This window comes from Gorilla gorilla, chromosome Y (genome assembly GCF_029281585.2).
Source record: "Gorilla gorilla gorilla isolate KB3781 chromosome Y, NHGRI_mGorGor1-v2.1_pri, whole genome shotgun sequence".
In the NCBI taxonomy this organism is placed as follows: domain Eukaryota; kingdom Metazoa; phylum Chordata; class Mammalia; order Primates; family Hominidae; genus Gorilla; species Gorilla gorilla.
In genome coordinates this window covers 32,413,173-32,435,379 of record NC_073248.2, presented here as the reverse complement: position 1 = coordinate 32,435,379, position 22,207 = coordinate 32,413,173, and positions in this window count along the sequence as shown.

Genomic DNA, 22,207 nt, shown 5'->3' with positions numbered 1-22,207 from the left:
GTGGAATGGAATGGGGTTGTATGTATTCGAATTTAGTGAATTGTAGAGTAGTGGAATGCAGTAGAACCTATTGAAATTGAAAGGAATGGAATTCCACAGAGTGGAGTGGTGTGGAGTGGAATAGAAAGAATTGGAACGGAATGGAATGGAAAGGAATGGAATGGAATGGAATGGAATGGAATGGAAAGGAGTGACATGGGGTAGAAACGAGTGGAATGGAATTGAATGGGGTAGGATGGGATGGAGTGGATTCGATTGGAATGGAATGGAATGGAATCGTCTCGAATAGAATTGATGGGAATGTAGTGAAGTGGAGTAGAGTGCAGTGGAATGGAATGGAATGGAATGGAATGGGATGGAATGGAATTTAATGAGGTGGAGTGGAGTGGAATGGAGTGGAATGGAATGGAATGGGAATGAATGGAATTGAACAGAGTGAAGAGAATTGGAGTGGAGTATAATGCAATGGAAAGGGAATGAAATGGGGTGGAGTGGAATGGAGTGGATTGCAATTGAATCGAATGGAATGTACTGATCTGTAGTGGAGTGGAGTGGAATGGATTGGAATAAGGAGGATTGGAGTGGAGTGGAATGAGGTGGAATGCAACTGAATGGAATAGAATGGAGTGATGTGGAGTGGAGTGGAGTGGGGTGGAATGGAGTGGAATGGAATGGAATGTAATAGAGTGGAATGGAGTAGAATGCAATTTAATGGAATGAAGTGGAGTGATGTGGACTGGAATGGAGTGTTGTGAAATGGAGTGGAATTGGGAATGTAGTAGTGGAGGGTAGTGGAAAAGAGTGGAGTGGAGTGGAGTGCAGTGGAATGGGGTGGAAAGGAAAGGAATGGAATGGAAAGGAATGGAATGGAAAGGATTGGAGTGGAGTGCATTGGAATGGATTGGAGTGGACTGGAGTGGATTGGAGTGGAAAACAATGGAGTGCAGGGAAACGGTATGGAGTGTACTGGAGTGGAAGAGAGTGAAGTGGAGTGGAGTGCAGTGGAAGGGAATGGAATGGAATGAAACAAAATGAAATGGAGTGGAGTGGAGTGAAATGGAATGGAGTGAAATGGAGTGGAATGGAATGGGGTTGTATGTATTCGAATTTAGTGAATTGTAGAGTAGTGGAATGCAGTAGAACCTATTGAAATTGAAAGGAATGGAATTCCACAGAGTGGAGTGGTGTGGAGTGGAATAGAAAGAATTGGAACGGAATGGAATGGAAAGGAATGGAATGGAATGGAATGGAATAGAAAGGAGTGACATGGGGTAGAAACGAGTGGAATGGAATTGAATGGGGTAGGATGGGATGGAGTGGATTCGATTGGAATGGAATGGAATGGAATCGTCTCGAATAGAATTGATGGGAATGTAGTGAAGGGGAGTAGAGTGCAGTGGAATGGAATGGAATGGAATGGAATGAAATGGAATGGAATGGAATGGAATGGAATGGAATGGAATGGAATGGAATGGAATGGAATTTAATGAGGTGGAGTGGAGTGGAATGGAGTGGAATGGAATGGAATGGGAATGAATGGAATTGAACAGAGTGAAGAGAATTGGAGTGGAGTATAATGCAATGGAAAGGGAATGAAATGGGGTGGAGTGGAATGGAGTGGATTGCAATTGAATCGAATGGAAGGTACTGATCTGTAGTGGAGTGGAGTGGAATGGATTGGAATAAGGAGGATTGGAGTGGAGTGGAATGAAGTGGAATGCAACTGAATGGAATAGAATGGAGTGATGTGGAGTGGAGTGGAGTGGGGTGGAATGGAGTGGAATGGAATGGAATGTAATAGAGTGGAATGGAGTGGAATGCAATTTAATGGAATGAAGTGGAGTGATGTGGACTGGAATGGAGTGTTGTGAAATGGAGTGGAATTGGGAATGTAGTAGTGGAGGGTAGTGGAAAGGAGTGGAGTGGAGTGGAGTGCAGTGGAATGGGGTGGAAAGGAAAGGAATGGAATGGAAAGGAATGGGGTAGAGTGGAGTGGAGTGGATTGGGGTGGAATGGATTGGAGTGGAGTGGAGTGGATTGGAGTGGAATGCAATGGAGTGCAGTGGAACGGGATGGAGTGGAGTGGAATGGGTTGGAATGAAGTGGAATGCAATGGAGTGGAATGGAATTGAATTTAGTGGGGTGGAGTTGACTGCAATGGAGTTGAATGGATTGGAACGGAAAGGGATAAAATTCCAAAGATTGGGGTTGTATGGAGTTGAATAGACAGAATTAGAAATGAATGGACTGGAATCGAATGGAGTGAAATGGGGTAGAAAGGAGTGGAATGGATTTGAGTGGAGTAAGATGGGATGGAGCGGAGTGGAGTGGAATGGGATGGAAAGGAACACAATGGTTTCGAATGGAATTGATTGGAATGTCGTGAAGTGGAGTGGAGTGGAATGGAATGGGGTTGAATGGAATTCAATGGAGTGCAGTGGAGTGGAATGGAGTGGAATGGAATGCAATGGTAAAAATTGGAATTGAACCTAGTGGAGTGGACTGGAGTGGAGTGGAGTATAATGCAATTGAATGGAATGGAGTGGAGCGGATTGGAATGAAGTGGAATACAACCAAATGGAATGGAATGGAGTGATGTGAAGAGGAGTGGAGTGCAATGGAGTGAAATAAGGAGGAGTGGAATGGAGTGGAATGGAGTGGAATGCAACTCAATGGAACATTATGGAGTGATGTGAGGTGAAGTGAAGTGGAGTGGGGTGAAAAGGAGTGGAATAGGGAGAAGTGGAGTTGAATGAAGTGGAGATGAATGACATGGAGTGGAGTGGAGTGAAGTGGAATGGAGTGGAATGGAATGGAATGGAATGCAATGGAGTGGAGTGGAGAGGAGTGGAATGATTTGTGGTGGATTTAAGCGGAGTGGAGTGGAATGGAATGTAGTGAAGTGGAATGGAATGGAGTGGAATGGAGTGCAGTGAAGTGGTGTGAAGTGCAGTGGAATGTAATGGAATAGAATGGAACAAAATGGAGAGGAGTGGAGTTCAGTGGAATGGAGTGGAGTGGAATGGAGCACAATGGAATGGAATGGAGTGTAATGGAATGGATTGCAACGGAATGGACTGGAGTGGAATGGATTGGAGTGGAATGGAATGGAATGGAAATGAATGGAATGCAATGCAGTGGAGTGGAATGGAATGGACACGTTTGAATGGATTGGAAAGGAATGGAAGGGAATGGAATATAGTCGAAGGTAATGGACTGGAATGTAATTGACTCCAACGGAATGGACTCAAATGAAATGGACTGGAAAGGTATGAACTCGAATGGAACGAAATCTAATGGAATGGAATGAAATGGAATAGAATTGAATGGAATGGAATGGAAAGGAAAAGAATGCACTGGAATGGATTGGGCTCGATTGTAATGGACTCGAATGGAATGGAATAGAATGGAATGGGATCCAATGGAATGGGATCCAAATGGAATGGGATTGAAAGGAATGCAATCAAATGGAATGGAATAGAATGGAACAGAAATGAACAGAATGGACTGGAATGCAATGGATGTGAAAGGAATGGACAGTAATGGAATGGTCTCGAATGGAATGGTATCAAAGGGAACTGAATGGAGTGGAATGGAAACAAATGGAATAGAATGGACCGGAATATAATTGACTGGATTGGACTGGACACAAATAGAATGGAATCGAAAGGAATGCAATCTAATGTAATGGAATTGTACGGAATGGAAATAATAGAATGGACTGGAATGCAATGCTCTCGAATGTAAAGTAAAGGAATGGAAGTAATGGAATGGAATGGAATACAATGGAAACGAATGGAATGGAGTGGAATGGAATGGAATGGACTTGATGGAATGGAATGGAAAGGAATGGACTCGAAAGTAATGGAATCAAATGGAAAGGAATGGAATAGAGTGGAATTGAATGGACTGGAATGAAATGGAAAGGACCAGAATGGAATGGATTCGAATGGAATGGAATGGACTGGACTGAAATGGAATGGACTCGAATATAATGAATGGGAATGGAATGGTCTCAAGTGGAATGGAATCAAATGGAACGGACTGGAATTGAATGAATTGGAAAGGAACGAACTCGAAATTAGTGGGCTTAAATGGAATTGAATCGAATGGAATGGAATCAAATGGAATGGAATGGAAAGGAATGGAATGGAATGGAATGGAATGGAATGGAATGGAATGGAATGGAATGGAATGGATTCGAAGGGAATGGAATGGATTGGAATGGAATTGAATCCAATGGAATGCAATGGCATGTAATGGAATCTAAAAGAATGGAATCAAATGGAGAAAATCGAATGGAATGCAATGGAATGCAATGCAAAGGAATGGAATGGAATGGAATAAATTCGAATGGAAAGGACTGGAATGGAATGGAATGAAATGGAAAGCATTGGAATGGAATTGACTCGAATGGAATGGAGTGGAATGGAATGGACTTTAGTGGAATGGACTCGAATGGAATGGACTGGAAAGGAAGGATCTCAAACGGAATTGACTCCATTGGAATGGACTTGAAAGGAATGCAATAGAACGGAATGGAATCGAATAGAATGGATTCAAAAGGAATGGACTGGAATGCAATGGACACGAATGGAATGGACTTGTTTGGAATGGTCTCAAATAATGGAATAGAATCACATGAAATGGAAAGAAACGGAATAGAATCGAAAGGAATGGAATGGAATGGAAAGGAACGGAATGGAATGGAATGGAAACGAATGCAATGCACTGGAATGGAAAGGACTCGATTGGAATGGACACGAATGGAATGGAACAGAATGGAAGGGGGTCAAAAGGAATGGGATCGAAAGGAATGCAATCGAATGGAATGGAATCAAATTGAATGGGACAGGATGGAATTCGCTACAACGGAATAGACTCGAAAGGAATAGACTGAAATGGAAGGGTCTCGAAAGGAATAGCATCAAATGGAATGGAATTGAATGGCACGGAATCGAATGGAATGGCAACAAATGGTCTGGAATATAATTGACTATATTGGAATGGAATAGAACGGAATGGAATCAAACTAAATGGTATCAAAAGGAATGGAAAGTTAAGGAATGGAATGAGATTGAATGAAATGGAATGCAATGGAATGGAATGGAATATAATTGACTGGATTGGAATGGACTCGAATGGAATGGAATCAAACTAAATGGGATCGAAAGGAATGGAATGTTATGTAATTTAATGGAATGGACTCGAATGAAATGGACTGTAACGGACTGAATTCGAATGGAATGGGATCAAATGGAATGGAATCGAATGGAATGGAATCAAGAAGAAAGGTATCAGATGGAATGGACTCGAATGGAATGGACTGGATTCCAATGGACTCGAATGGAATGTAAACGAGTGGAATGGAGTGGAATAGAATGGACTAGAATGGAATGGAGAGGAATGAATACAAATGGACTGGAATCAAATGAAATGGAATCGAATGTAATGGAATGGATTTCAATTGAAATGAATGAAAAGGAATGGAATGGAGTGGAGTGGAAAGGAATGGACTCGATTGGAATGGACTTAAATGCAATGGAATAGAATGGAACAGATTCAAAAGGAATGGAATCAAATGGAAGGGAATGGAATGGAATGCAATGGGATGGAATGGAGTGGAGTGCAATGAAATGGAATGGAACGGCATGTACTCAAATGGAATGGAATAGAAAGGATTGGAATGGAGCGGACTGGAATGGAATGGACTCGAAAGGAAAATACTGGAATTCAATGGTCTCGAATGGAAAGGAATCAAATGGAATGGACTGTAAATGAATGGATGGGAAAGGAATGGTCTTGAATGGAATGGAATTGGATGTAATGGAATCAAATGGAATGGAATCGGACGTAATGGAATGGACTGAAATGAAATGAAATGCACGGGAATACAATTGACTGGATTGGAATGGATTTGAATGGAATGGAATGGAATCGAATGGCATGTAATGGAATGTAATGGACTCGAATGGAATGGATGGGAAGAGAATGGTCTCGAATGGAATATAATTCAATAGAATGGAATGAAATGGAGTAGAATCGAATGGAATGGGTAGGAATAGAGTGGAGTGGAATGCAATCGAGTGAAATGAACTGGAATGGAATGGACTTGACTGGAATATATTCCAATGGAACGGAATCAAATTAAATGGAATCAAATGGAATGAGATAGAATGGAAGGGGATCAAAAGGAATGATATCAAATGGAATGGAATCGAATTGAATGGAACTGAATATAATGGACTGGCATGGAATGCACTCAAAAGGAATGGATTGGAATGGAATGGTCTCGAATTGAATGGCATCAAATGGAATGGAATTGAACGGAATGGAATTGAATGGAATGGAATCAGACGGAATGGAAAGGACTGAAGTGAAATGGAATGCACTGGAATATAGTTCACTGGATTTGAATGGATTCAAAGGAAATGGAAAAAAATGGAATGGAGTCAAATCGAATGGACATGAGTGGCATGGACTAGAATGCTACTGTCCCGTATAGTATGGAATCGAATGGAATGGAATGCAATTCAAAGGAATGGAATGGAATGGAAGGGAATGTAATGGAAAGGAAAGGAATGGAATGGAATGGAAAGGAAAGGAATGGAACAGAATGGAATGGAATGGAATGGAATTTAATGAAATTGAATGGAATGTAATGGACTCGAATGTAATGGCATGGAATATAATGGAATCCAGTGGAATGGAATACAATGGAATGCAATGGCCTCTAATGGAATAGACACAAATGGAATGGAATTGAATGGAATAGAAAGGAACGGAAAGGAATGGACAGGAATGGAATACAATGGAATGGAATGGAATTGATTTGAACGAAATAGAATGGAATGTTTTGGAACGGAATGCAATTGAGAGGAATGGATTTGAATGGAATGGAATGGTGTGTAATGGAATCAAACTTAATGGAAACGAATGGAATGGAATGGAATGGATTTGAATGGAATGGAATGGTGTGTAATGGAATCAAACTTAATGGAAACGAATGGAAAAGAATGGAATGGAATGGAATGGAATGGAATGGAATGGAATGGAATGGAATGGAATGGAATGGAATGGAATGGAATGCACTGGAATGGAATGGAATCAAATGTAATGGAATGGAATAGAATAGAATGGAATCGAAAGTAAAGCAATCTAGTGTAATGGAATGGAATGGAATGGACTCGAATATAATGGACTGGAATGTAGTGGACTCAAATGGAATGGAATACAACGAATTGGACTCAAATGGAATTGTATGGAAAGGAATGGAATGGAATGGAACGGAATGGAATGGAATGGATTGGAATGGAATGGAATGGAATGGAATGGATTGGAATGTACGTGATTGCAATGGACTGGAATGGAATGGAATCCAATGGAATGGACTCGAATGGAATGGACAGCAAAGGAATGAACTCGAATGGAATGGACTCCATTGGATTGGACTCGAATGGAATGCAAGAGAATTGAATGTAATTGAATGGAATGGAATTGAATGGAATGGAAAAAAATGGAATGCAATTGAATGGAATGGTGTGGAATGGAATGGACTCGAATATAATATAATGTAATGGGATAGACACGAAAAAAATGGAACCGAATGCAATGGAACCGAATGGAATCCAATGGAATGGAATGGAATGGAATGGTAGGGATTCGAACGGAATGGACTGGAATGGAATAAAACCGAATGGAATAGAATGGAACGCAATGTATTGGAATGGGCTCAAGTGCAATGGACTGGAATGGAATGGACTTGAATGGAATGGACTCGAATGGAATCAATGGGAATGGAATGGAATGGAATGGAATGGAATGGAATGGAATGGAATGGAATGGAATGGAATGGAATGGAATGGAATGGAATTGACTGCAATGGAAGGGAATCTTATGGAATGGAATCGAATGGAATAGAATGCACTCAATGTATTCGACTGCAATTGAATGTACTCAAAAGAATGGACTCCATTGGAACGTACTCTAATGAAATGCAATCGAATGGATAAACTAGAATGGAATGGACTCGAAAGGAATGGAAAGGAATGGAATGTTCTTGATTGGAAAGGAATCGAATGGAATGAATTGAAAGGAATGGAATCGAATGGTAGGGAATGGACTGGAGTAGAGTGGAAAGAACTCGAATTTAAAGACTGAAATGGAATGGACTCGAAAGGAATGGAGTAGAACACAATGGATTCGAATGGCATGGAGTCTAATGGAATAGAATCGAATAGAGTGCACACGAGTGGAATGGACTGGAATGGAACTGTCTCGAATGGAATGGAATGGAATGGAATGGAATGGAATGGAATGGAATGGAATGAAATGAAATGGAATGGAATGGAATGGACTCGAGTGAAGTGGACTGGAATAGAATGGACACAAATGGAATGGAACGGCATGGAAGGCAATAAAATGGAATGGAATCAAATGGAATGGAATGTAACGGAATAGAATGGAATGGAATGGAATGGAATGGAATGGGAGGCAATCAAGTGGAATGGAATGGAATGGAATGGAATGTAGTAGAGTCGAAAGGAATGGATTGGAATGGAATGGTCTCTAATGTAATGGAATCAAATGGAAAAAAATGGCCTTTCATCAAAAAGAAAGGGCTCGAATGTAATGGACAGGAATGGAGTCGACTCGAATAGAATGGAATCGAATGGAATGGAATCGAATGGAATGGAATCTAATGGAAAGGAATCTAATGAAATGGAAACGAATGGAATGGACTCGAATAGAATGGATTGGAATGGAATGCTCTTGAATGGAATGGAGCTGAATGGAATTGGATTGAGTGGAATTGAAAGGAGTCAAACGAAATGGAATGGAACGGAATTGAATGTAGTCACATGGAATGGAATGGAAAAGAATGGAATGGAATGGAATCGAATAGAATGGAATCGAATGGAATGGACTTCATTAGAAGGGACTCAATTGTAATGGACTCGAATAGAATGGAACTAAATCCAATAGAATCGAATGGAATGGGATTGAATGGAACGGGACAGAATGGAATGTAATCAAATGGAATCGAATGGAATGGATTTCCATGATATGGAGTGGAATGGAATGGAATGGACTCGGATGTAATGGACTTTAATGGAATGGACTGGAATGGAACGAAATCGAAAGGAATGGACGCGAATGGATTTTCATGCAATGGAATGGAAAGGAATGGAATGAAATGGATTAGATTTCAAAGGAATGGACTCTAATTTAATTGACTGGAATGCAATGGACTCGAAAGGAATGAACTCGAATGGAATTGACTGCACTGGAATGGACTCTAATGGAAAGAAAAAGAATGGCATGGAATCGAATGGAAAAGAATTGAAAAGAATGGACTGGAATTGAATGGAAACAAATGGAATGGACTAGAAAGGAGCGGACTTTAATGGAAAGAATGGATTGGAATGGAATGGAATGGAATGGAATGGAATGGAATGGAATGGAATGGAATGGAAAGGAATCTAATCAAAAGGAATGGTATCGAATGAAATGGAATGGATTGGAATCAAACGAAATGGACAGGAATGGAATGTATTAGAATGGAATGAATTCAAAGGGACTGGAATCGAATGGAATGGAATCAAATGGAATGGGATCCAATGGAATGGAATAGAATGGAATTGACTCAAATGGATTGGAATCCAATGGAATGGAATGGATTGGACTGGAGTGGAATGGACTTGAAACAAATATACTGGACTAGAATGGTCTCAAAAGGTTTGTAATGGAATTGAATGGAATGGAATCAAATGGAAAGGAATGAAAAGGAATTGACTGGAATAGAATGGAATGTACTCAAATGAAATGGACTGGAATGGAATATACTGGAAAGGAATGGAATCAAATTGAATGGAGTCTAACGGAATGGAATCAAATGGAATGGTCTCAAAATGAATGGGATTGGAATTGAAAGGGCTCAAACGGAATGGAATCGAATGAATTGGACTCAAATGGAATGGAGTAGAATAGAATGGAATCAAATGCAATAGAATGGATTGGAATGGAATCGAATGGAATGGAATAGAATGGAATCGGATGTAATGGAATGTAATGGAGTGGACTCGAATGCAATCTAGTCGAATGCAATGGAATCGAATGGAATGGAATAGAATGGAATGGAATCCAATGTAATGCAATGGAATGGAAAGGAATGGACTGGAATGTAATGGACTCGAAAGGAATGGATTTGAATAGGATGGAATCGAATAGAATGGAGTCGAATGGAATAGATAGGAATGGAATATAATGGAATGGAATGGATTGGTATGAAATGGAATGGAATGGACTGCATGGACTCAAATGGAATGGCCTCGAATGGAATGGAATCGAATGGAATAAAAAAGAACGGAATGGAATTGAATGGAAAGAATACAAATGGAACAGAATAGAATGGAATGCAATTGACTCGAATGGAATGGAGTGGAATATAATGGAATCCAATGGATCAGAATGGAATGGAATGGAGTGGAAGTGAATGCAACGGACTCAAATGCAATGGACTGGAATGGAGTGGACTCGAATGGAATGGATTTGAATGCAATGGAGTCGAATGGAATGCAATCGAATGGAATAGATTGGAAACGAAGGGAATGGAATGGAATGGAATGCAATGCAATGTAATGGAATTGAATGGAATTTAATCGAACGGAATGGAGCAAATGGAATGGAATGGAATGGAGTGGAATGGATTCGAATGGAATGGAATGGCATGTAACGGAATCTAACGGAACGGAAATGAATGGAAAGGAATCGAATAGAGTGGAATGGAATGGAATGGAATGGAATGGAACGGAATAGATTTGAATGCAATGTACTGGAATGTTACCGAATGTAATGTAATGTAATGCAATTTAATGGAATGGACTAGAATGTAATGGACTGGAATGGAGTGGAGTTAAATGGAATGGAATCGAAAGGAATGGACACGATTGGAATGGAATCAAATGGAATGGAATGAATTGGAGTATAATCGACTGTACTGGACTGGAATGGAATGGACTGCAATGGAATGGACTCAAAAGGAATGGACTGGAATGGAATGAACTCGAAATTAATGGACCCGCATGGAATTTAATCAAATGGAATGGAATCGAATGGAATGAAATCAAATGGAATGGAATGAAATGGAATCGAGTGGCATGGAATGGACGCATAAGGAAGGGAATGAAATGGAATGGAATGGACTGCAGAGGAATTGAATGGACTTGAAATGAATGAACTGGAATGGAACAGTCTCGAGTGGAATGGAATCGGATGGAATAGAATGGACTTTAATGGAAAGGAATGACTGTAATTTAAAGGACTGGAATGGAATGGACTCGAATAGAATGGAATCAAATGGAATGAAATTGAATGTAATGGAATCTCAGGGAATGGAATCAAATGGATAGGACTCGATTTGAATGGATTGGAATGGAACGGTCTCGAATGGAATGGAATTGAATAAAATGTGAAGGAATGCAAAGGAAAGGAATGGAATGGAATAAAATGGATTCCAATGGAACAGACATGAATGGAATGAAATGGAACGGAAAGGAATGCAATGGAATGGAAAACAATATAATGGACTAGAATGCAACGGGCTCGAATGGAATGCACTCAAATGGAATGGACTCGAATGGAATGGAATAGAATCTAAGGGAATGAAATGGAATTGAAAAGAATGGAAGGGACGCGAATGAAATGGACTGGAATGGAATGGACTCGAATGGAAGGGACTGGAATGGAATGGACTCGAAAATAATGGACTGCATTGGAACGGACTCTAATGGAGTGCATTCGAATGGAATGGACTGGAATGGAATTGTCTCGAAATTAATGGACTTGCATGGAAATATCTCCAATGGAATGGAATCAAATGTATTGGAATTGAAAGTAATAGACTCGAAACAAATGGATTGGTATGAAAAGGTTTCAAATGGAAAGTAATTGAATGGAATGGAACTGAATGAAATGGAATGGAATGAAATCGAATCAAATGGATTGGAATGGAATCCAATAGAATGGAATGGTATGGAATGGAATCAAATGTAATGTATTGTAATGGATTGGAATCGAATGGAATGGATACGAATGGATTGGACTCGAATGGAATGGAATGGAATGGAATGGAATGGAATGGAATGGAATGGAATGGAATGGAATGGACATGAATGTAATGGGGTGGAATGGAAAGGACTCAAATTGAATGGACTCTAATTGAATGGACAGGAATGGAACGGTCTGGAATGGAATGGAATGGCATGGAATTGAATGTAATGTAATGGAATTGAATAGAATGGACTGCAATGGAATGGTCTCGAATGGAACGGACACGAATAGAATGAAGTACAATCCAATGGAATCAAATGGAACGGGATCGAGTGAAATGAGGTAGAACGGAATGGAATAGAATGGAATCGAATGGAATCAAATGGAATGGAATCGACTGGAATCGAATGGAATTGAATGGAAAGGAATGGATTCGAATGTAATGGACTTGAATGGAATGGACTCCAATGGAATGGAATGGAAAGTAATGGAATGGAATGGTATGGAATGTAATGCAATGGAACAGAATTAAATGGAATAGACTTGAATATAATGGACTGGAATTGAATGGACTTAAAATGAGTGGACATGAATGGAATGGACTCCTTTAGAATGGACTTGAATGGAACGCAATCAAATGGAATGGAATCAAATGGAATAGAATTGAGTAGAATGGACTGGAATGGAATGGAGACAGATGGAATGGACTGCAATGGACTGGTCTTCTATGGAATGGAATCGAATGGAATACAATGGCAAAGAAAACGAATCAAATGGAATGGTACTGAATGTAATGCAATGGAATGGAATGGAGTCAAACAAAATGAACTGCAATGGATTGCACTTCATTGTTATGGACTCAAAAGGAATGGAATCGAATATAATGGAATCAAACAGAATGGGATCGAATGGAATGGAATGGAAATGAAAGGAATTGAAAGGAATGGAGTGGAATGGAATGGATACGAATGGAATGCCCTAGAAAGGAATGGAATCCAGTGGTATGGAATCGAACGGAATGGAAAGAAATGGAAATCAGTGGACTGGAATGGAATGGACTAGAAGGAAATGCACTGGAAAGGAATGGAATCGAATAGAATGGAATCGAATGGAATGGAATGAAATGGAATATAATGGGATGGAAAGGAATGGATTGGAATGAAATGGAATATAATGGAATGGAAGGATAAGGAATGGAATGGAATGGAATGGACTCAAACGCAATGGATACGAATGGTACGGAATCAGACGGAGTAAAATTGAATGGAATGGAATGGAATGGAATGGAATGGAATGGAATGGAATGGAATGGAATGGAATGGAATGGAATGGCCTTATAAGGAAGCGAATGGGTTGGAATGGAATTGAACGGAATTTAATGGAATGGAATGGAATGGAATGGAATGGAATGGAATGGAATGGAATGGAATGGAATGGAATGGAATGGAATTGATTGGAATGTCATGGAATGGAATCGAATGGAATGGAATGGCATGGAATGCAAAGAAAAGGAATGGTATAGAATGGAAAGGAGTTAAATAGAATGGAATGGAATGGAATGGAATAGAATTGAATGGAATTAACTCAAATGTAAAGGACAGGACTGGAATGGAATGCAATAGAACAGACTTGAATAGAATGGACTGGAATGGAATGGACTCAAATGGAATGAACTACCTTGGAATGCACTCGAAAGGAATGCAATGGAATGGAATGGAATCAAATGGAATGGAATCCAATAGAATGGACTGCAATGGAATGGTCTCGAATGGATTCGAACATAATGGAAAGCAATGGAATGGAATGGAATGGAATCGAATATAATCAAAGGGAATGGAATGGAATGCAATGGAATCAAATAGTATTGAATGGAATTTAATGGACTCTATTGGAATGGACACGAAGCAAATGGAATTGAATTTAATGGTATCGAATGTAATGGGATTGAAAGCAATCGGATCAAATGGAATAGAATCAAATGGAATGGAATTGAACGCTATGGGATCGAATGGAATTGGATCGAATGCAATCGGATCGAATGGAATGAAATCGAATGGAATGGAATCTAACGGAATAGCAACGAACTGAATGAAATCAAATTGCATCAAATGGAATTGAAGGGATTGCTGTGAAATGCAGTGGAGTGGAGTGGAATGAAGTGGAATAGAATTGGTTGGAATGGAATTGAATACAGTGGAGAGGAGTGGAGTAGAATGGAATGGACTGGAATGGAATGGACAGGATTGTAATGGACTGGAAAGGAATGGATTTGAATGGAATGGAGTCAAATGCAATGGAATGGAATGGAATGGAATGGAATGGAATGGAATGGAATGGAATCGAATGGACTCGAATGGAATGGACTGCATTGGAATGGACACAAATGGACTGGACTCGAATGGAATTCAATCGAATGGAATGGATTTGAATGGAATGGAATGGAATGGAGTGGAATGGAATGGAATGGAAACGAATGAAATGGAATGCAATGGAATGGACTCATATGGAATGGAATGGAACGGAGTGGAGTGGAATGAAAAGCAATGGAATATAATATTATGGAATAGAATGGCATGGAATAGATTCAAAGTGAATGGAATCAAATGGAATAGAATCTAATGGAATGGAAGGGAATGGAAAGGAATGGATTCCAATTAAATGGACTGGAATAGAATGGAATGGAATAGAATGGAATTGAATGGATTGGAGAGTAATAAAAGGGAACGGAATGGACTCGAATGTAATGGACTTTAAAGTAATGGACTCGAATGGAATGGAATCGAATGGAATGCACTCAAATGGAATTTAATTGAATGGAATGGAATGGAATAGAATGAAATGGAGAATACCCGTGTGTAATTGACTGGAATGGAAAGCACTAGAATGCAGCGAATTAGAATTGAATGGAAGGGAATAGAATGGACAGGAATGGAACAGACTCCATAGGAATGGAGTCGAATGGAATCCAGTCGAGTGGACTGGAATTGAACGTAATGAAAACGAATGGAATGGCCTGCAGTGGAATGGACTCCAGTGGAATGGACTGGAATAGAACGGTCTCGAATTAAATAGAATCGAGTGGAATGGAATTGATAGGAATGGATTCAAATAGAAGGGAATCAAACCGGATGGAATGGACTGTAATTGAATGGAATCGATTCCAATGTAATGGACTGGAATGGAATGGACTCAAATTGAATGGAATCAATCTGAATGGAATCAAATGGAATGGAAAATAATAGAATGGAATAGAATCGAATGGACAAGAATGGATTTTAATGTAAATAGCTGTCTCGAATGGAATGGAATCGAATGGAATGGAATGGAGTGGAATGGAATGGAAAGAAATGGAATGGAAAGGAATGGAACTGAATGGAACTGAATGGAATGGAATTGAATGGAATATAATGAAATGGTATGGAATGGAATGGAATGGAATGGACTGGAATGGCAAGGTATCGAATGGAATGGAATGGAATGGAATAGAATTGAATGGAATGGAATAAAATGGACTCGAATGAAATGTACTGGAATGGAATGGAATGGGTTTGAATGTTATGGACGGGAATGGAATGGAATGGAATGGAATGGAATGGAATGGAATGGAATGGAATGGAATGGAATGGAATGGAAGGAAATGGAATGGACTGGATTGGAATGGAATGGATTCTAATGTAATGGACAGGAATGGAATGGACTCGAAGAGAATGAAATAGAACTGAATGGAATCGAATGGAATGGAATCTAATTGAATGGAATCCAATCAAATGGATACAAATGGATTTTTCTGGAATGCAGATGTCTCGAATTGAATGGAATCGAATGGAAGGTAATGGAGAGGAATGGAATGGAATGAAATGGAATCCAGTGGAACGGGATGGAATGTAACTAAATGGAATGGAAACGAATGGAATGGAATGGAGTGGAATGGAATGGAATGGAATGGAATGGAATGGAATGGAATGGAATGGAATGGAATGGACTTGAATACAATGGACTGGAATACAGTGGAATTCAATAGAATGGAATGGAATGGAATGGAATCTAATGGAACAGATTCTAATGGAATAGAACAAATGTAATGGAATCAAATGAAATGGAATTTAATTGAATGGACTCGAATGGAAGGGAATCGAATGAAATGTAATGGACTTTAAAGGAATGGAATGGACTCTAAAGGAATGGACAGGAATGGAATCGGCTCGAATTGAAACGAATGTAATGGAGTGGATTGGAATGGAATTGAATGGAATCAAAAGAAATGGAATGGGAAGGAATGGACTCGAATGAAATTGACACGAATTTAATGGACTCCATTGGAATGGACTCAAATGGAATAAAATCAAAAGGAATGGAATCGAATGGAATGGACTAGAATGGAATTGACTGAAATGGAATGGACTGCAATCTAACAGTCTCGAAGGTAATGGAATGGAATGAAATGGAACAGAAAGGAATGGACTGAATAGTAATGCACTGGAAAGGAATGGACTGGAATGGAATGGACTCAAGTGGAAATCACTCGAATGTAATGGAATCAAACAAAACGGAATTTAATGAAATGCAATAGAATGAAATGGAATGGAGTGGAATGGAATAGAATGGAATGGAATCTAAGGGAATGGAATGCATGGAATAGAATCTTAAGGAATGAAATCAAACAGAAAACAACGTAATGTAATGGAATGGAATGGAATGCTATGCAATGGGATGGGTTCCAATGGAATGGACTGAAATAGAATGGAATGGAAAGGAATGGAAAGGAATGGAATGGAAAGGAATGGAATGGAATGGAAAGCAAAGGAATGGACTCAAATAGAAAGGACTGCAATTGAATGGACTTGAATGGAATGGAATCCAGTGAAATGTAATTGAATGGAATTGTACAGAATGGAGTGTTATGGACTCAACTATAATGGACTGGAATAGAATGGATTTGAATGGAATGGACTCGAATGGAATGGACTGGAATGAAATGGACCCGAACGGAATGGTCTCCATTAGAATTGACTTGAATGGAATCCAATCGAAAGGAATGGAATTGAACTAAATGGAATCGAATGGAATGGACTGGACTGGAATGGACTCGAATCGAATTGAATAGTCTTGAATTGAATGCAATCGAATGGAATGGAATGGAATGCAATGGAACGGAATGGAATGGAAAGGAACGCAATGCAATGGACTTTAATGGAATGGAATGGAATAGAATGGAAGGGAATGGAATGGAATGGATTTGAATTGAATGGAATGGAATATGACGGAATGGAATGGAATCAAATGGAATTGAATGACATGGAATGGAATAAAAAGGAATAGAATAGAATGGAATGGAATGAAATAGAATGGAATTTAATGGGATGCATAAGAATGGAATGGAATCGAATGAAAGGAAGGGAATGGAATGGAATGGAATGGATTCTAATGTAAAGTACTAGTATGGAATGGACTCGAAAGAATAGACTCAAATGAATTGTACTCACAGGCAATGGAATCTAATGGAATATAATGGAATGGAATAGAATGGAATAGAATGGAATTGAAAGTGATCGACTGGAAAGGAATGGACACAAATGGAATGGACTCGAATGGATTGGATTGGAATGGAAAGACTCCATTGTAATGGACTCGAATGGAATGCCATCAGATGGAAAGGAATCGAAAGGAATGGAGTTGCAAGGAATGGACTGGATTGTAATGGACTCGAATGGAATGGACTGGAATGGAGAGGTCTCAAAGAGAATTGAATGTAATCGAATCAAATTGAATGGAATGTAATTGAATGCAAGAGAACGGAATCCAATGGAATGGACTGGAGTTGAATGGCTTCAATTTAAATGGACTCGAAATGAAAGGAATCGGATGCAATGGGATCAAATAGAAACGGATCTAATGGAATGGGATCAAATGGAATTGAATCGAATGGAATGAAATTGAATAGAATGGAATCAAATGCAATAGAACGGAATCCAGTGGAATGGACTGGAATGGAATGACTTCTATTGAAATGGACTCAAATTGAAAGGAATCGGATGCAATGGGATCAAAAAGAAAGGGATCGAATGGAATGGGATCGAATGGAATGGAATCGAATGGAATGGAATCGAATGGAATGAAATTTAATGTAATGGAATCGAATGGACTGTAAACAAATGGTTTGGAATCGAAATGATTGAAATCAAATGGCTTCAAATGGAATCGAAAGGATTGTGGAGCAGTAGAATGGAGTTGAATGGAGAAGAATGGAATGGGTTGGAATGGAACTGAATGTAGTGGAGTGGAGTGTAATGGAGTGGAATGGAATGGAATGGTATGGAATGGAATGGAATGAATGGAATGGAATGGAATGAATAAAATGGAATGGATTCAAATGGAATTGAATCGAATCAAATCAAATGGAATCAAATGGAATGGAACCAAGTGTAATGGAATGTTATGGAATGTAAACGAATGGAATGGATTTGAATTGAATTGTTTGTAATGCAATGTTCTTGAATGGAGTGGAATTGAATGGAATGGAATGGAAAGGACTGAAATGGAATGGAATGAATAGAATGGAATGGACTCGAATGGAATCGAATCGAATGGAATTGAATCGAATCGAATGGAATCAAACTGAATGAAATGAAATGGAATATACTGGAATGGAAAGGAATGGAACTGAATGGAGTGGACTTGAAAGGAATGGACTGGAAAGGAAAGGTGTCAAAAGGAATGGACTCGAATGGAAAGGAATGGAATGGAATCAAATGGAATGGAATGGAATGGAATCTAATGGAATGGAATGGAATGAATTGGAAAGGGATGTAATGGACTGGAATGGAATGGACTTGAATGGAATAGGATCGAATGGAATGGACTTGAATCAAAAGGAATGGAATGGAGTCAAATGTAACGGAAAACAATGGAATGGACTCAAATGGAATGGACTCGATTTGAATCACCTCTAACTGAATGGAATGGAATGGAATGGAATGGAATGGAATGGAATGGAATGGAATGGAATGGAATGGAATGGAATGGAATGGAATGGAATGGAATCTAATGGAATGGAATGGAATGAATTGGAAAGGGATGTAATGGACTGGAATGGAATGGACTTGAATGGAATAGGATCGAATGGAATGGACTTGAATCAAAAGGAATGGAATGGAGTCAAATGTAACGGAAAACAATGGAATGGACTCAAATGGAATGGACTCGATTTGAATCACCTCTAACTGAATGGAATGGAATGGAATGGAATGGAATGGAATGGAATGGAATGGAATGGAATGGAATGGAATGGAATGGAATGGAATGGAATGGAGTGGAATGGAATGAAAAGGAATAGAATGGAATGGAATGGAATCTAATAGAGTGGAATTGCATGGAATGGAATTGAAAGGAATGGGATTAAATGGAATAGAATCTAATGTAATAGTATGGAATGGAATGGAATGGCATGGAATAAAGTGGATTAAAATGGAAGTGACTGGAATGGAATGCAATCGAATGGAATGGAATAGAATGGTATGGAATGAAATGGAAAGGAATGGACGCCAATGGAATGGACTGCAATGGAAGGGATCGAGTGAAATGGACTGGAATGGAACAGGCTGGAATGGAATGGAATCAAATGGAATGGAATTGATAGGAATAGAATCTAATAAAAAGGAATCCAACTGTATAGAATCTAACATAAAAGTATGGAATGGAATGGATTGGAATGGAATGGACTAGACTCGAATGTAATGCATTGGAATAGAATGGACACAAATGGAATGGAATCGAACTGAATGGAATCCAATGGAATGGAAACTAATGGAATGAAATGGAATCGATTGGAAACGAGTGGAAAGGACAGGAATGGAAATGTCTCGATTGCAATGGAATTGAATAGAATGGAATAGAATGGAATGGAATCAAATGCAATGGAATGGAATGGAATGGAATGCAAAGGAATGGAATGGAATGGAATGGAAGGGAATGGAATAGAATGGACTCGAATGGAATGGACTTGATTTGAATGGACTCGAAAGGAATGGTCTCCAATGGAATAGAATCAAATGGAATAGAATCGAGTGGAATGGAATCAAAACGAAAGGAATAGAATGGTAGGGAATGGACTCAAATGGAAATGAATCAAATGGAATGGAATGTACTATACTGGAATGGAATGCACGCCGAAGGAATGGACGGTGATGGAATAGTCTCGAATGAAATAGAGTCGAATTGAATCGAACTGAATAGAATGGAATCTAATGGAATGAAATCAAATGCAACGGAATGGACTGGAAAGGGAAGGAATGGACTCGAAAGTAAAGTACTGGAAATGAATAGACTCAAATGGAATGGAATCGAATGGAATGGAATAGAATGATAAGTAATCTAATGTAATGGAATCGAATGGAATGGACTCAACTTGAATGGATTGTTATGGAACGGTTTTGAACGGAAAAGAATGTAATGGAATGGAATGGAATGCAATGCAAAGCAATGGAAACGAATGGAGTGGATTGGCACGGAAAGGAATTGAACAGAAAGGAATAGAATGGAATAGAATCTCATGAAATGGAATGGAAAGGAATGGAAAGGAATGGAATGGAATGGAATGGATTCCAATGCAATACATTGGATTAGAATGGAATCAAATTTAAAGAAATGGAATGGAATGGAATGGAATAGACTGGAATTTAATGGACTGGAATTGAATGGACTCGAACGGAATGGACTTGAATGGAATGGAATCTAATGGAATGGACTGGAATGTAATTGACTCAAAAGTAACGGAATTTAATGGAATGGTACAGAATGGAATGGAATGGAAGGGAAACGAATCGATTGGAATGGAATCGAATGGAATTTAACAGAATGGAATTGAATCGAATGGAATGGACTGTAACAGAAAGGACTCGATTTGAATGGACAAGAATGGAATGTTATCAAATGGAATGGAATCGACTGGAATGGTATCCAAAGTTTGGGACACAATGGAATGGAATTGAAAGTATGGAATGGAATGGAATGGATTGGAATGGATTCTTAGAGAATGAATGGAATGGAATCTTACAGAATGGAATCGAATGGATTCTAACGGAATGGAATAGAAAGGATTGTTATGGAATGGAATGGAATGAACAGGAATAGAATGGAATGGCATAGAATGGAATGGAATTGAATGGACTCAAATGTAATGGACTGGAATGCAATAGACTCAAATGGAACAGACTCGAATGGAATGGACTCCATTGGAATGGATTCGAATGGAATGCAATCAAATGGAATAGAATTGAATGGAATTGAATCCAATAGAATGGACAGGAATGGAAAGGAATGGGATGGAAAGGACTCGAATTTAATGGACTGGAATGCAATAGACTTGAATTGAATCGATTTGAATGGAATGGAATCAACAGGAAGGGAATCGAATTGAAGGGAATCCAATGGAATAGAATCGAATTGAATGGAATTGAAAGGAATGGAATGGAAGGACTGGAGTGGAATGGAGGCGAAGGAATGGATTCAAAATGAATGGAATCAAATAGAATGGATTCAGATGGAGTGAAAACGAATGGAATGGAAGGAGTGGAATCTAATGGAATGCAAGAGAGTAGAATGGAATGGAATGGAATAGACTCGAATGTAACGGACTGCAATGGAATGGACTAGAATAGAATGGAATCAAAAGGAAAGAAATTGAATTGAATGAAATGGAATGGAATATAATGGAAAAGAATGGATTGGAATGGATTGGAATGGACTCGAATGGAATGGAATCTAACGGAATAGAATGGAAAGGAATGGAATGGTACGGAATGGAATGGAATCAAATGGAATCAAGTGGAATGGAATGTCATGGAATGGAATGGAATGGATTCATATGGAATGGTATGGATTGGAACGGCATGGAATGGAATGCACTCAAATGGAATGGAATGCAATGCAATGAAATGGAATGGAATGGACTCAAATATAATGGACTGGAATGAAATTGACTCGAAAGGATTGGACCCGAATGAAATGGAATCGAAAGAAATGGATACGAACGGAATGGGATGGAATGGAGTACAATGGAATTGAATGGAACAGAATGGAATCGAATGGGATGGAATGGAAATGAATGAAATGGAATGGACTCAAATGTAATGGACTGGAATAGAATAGAATCCAATCG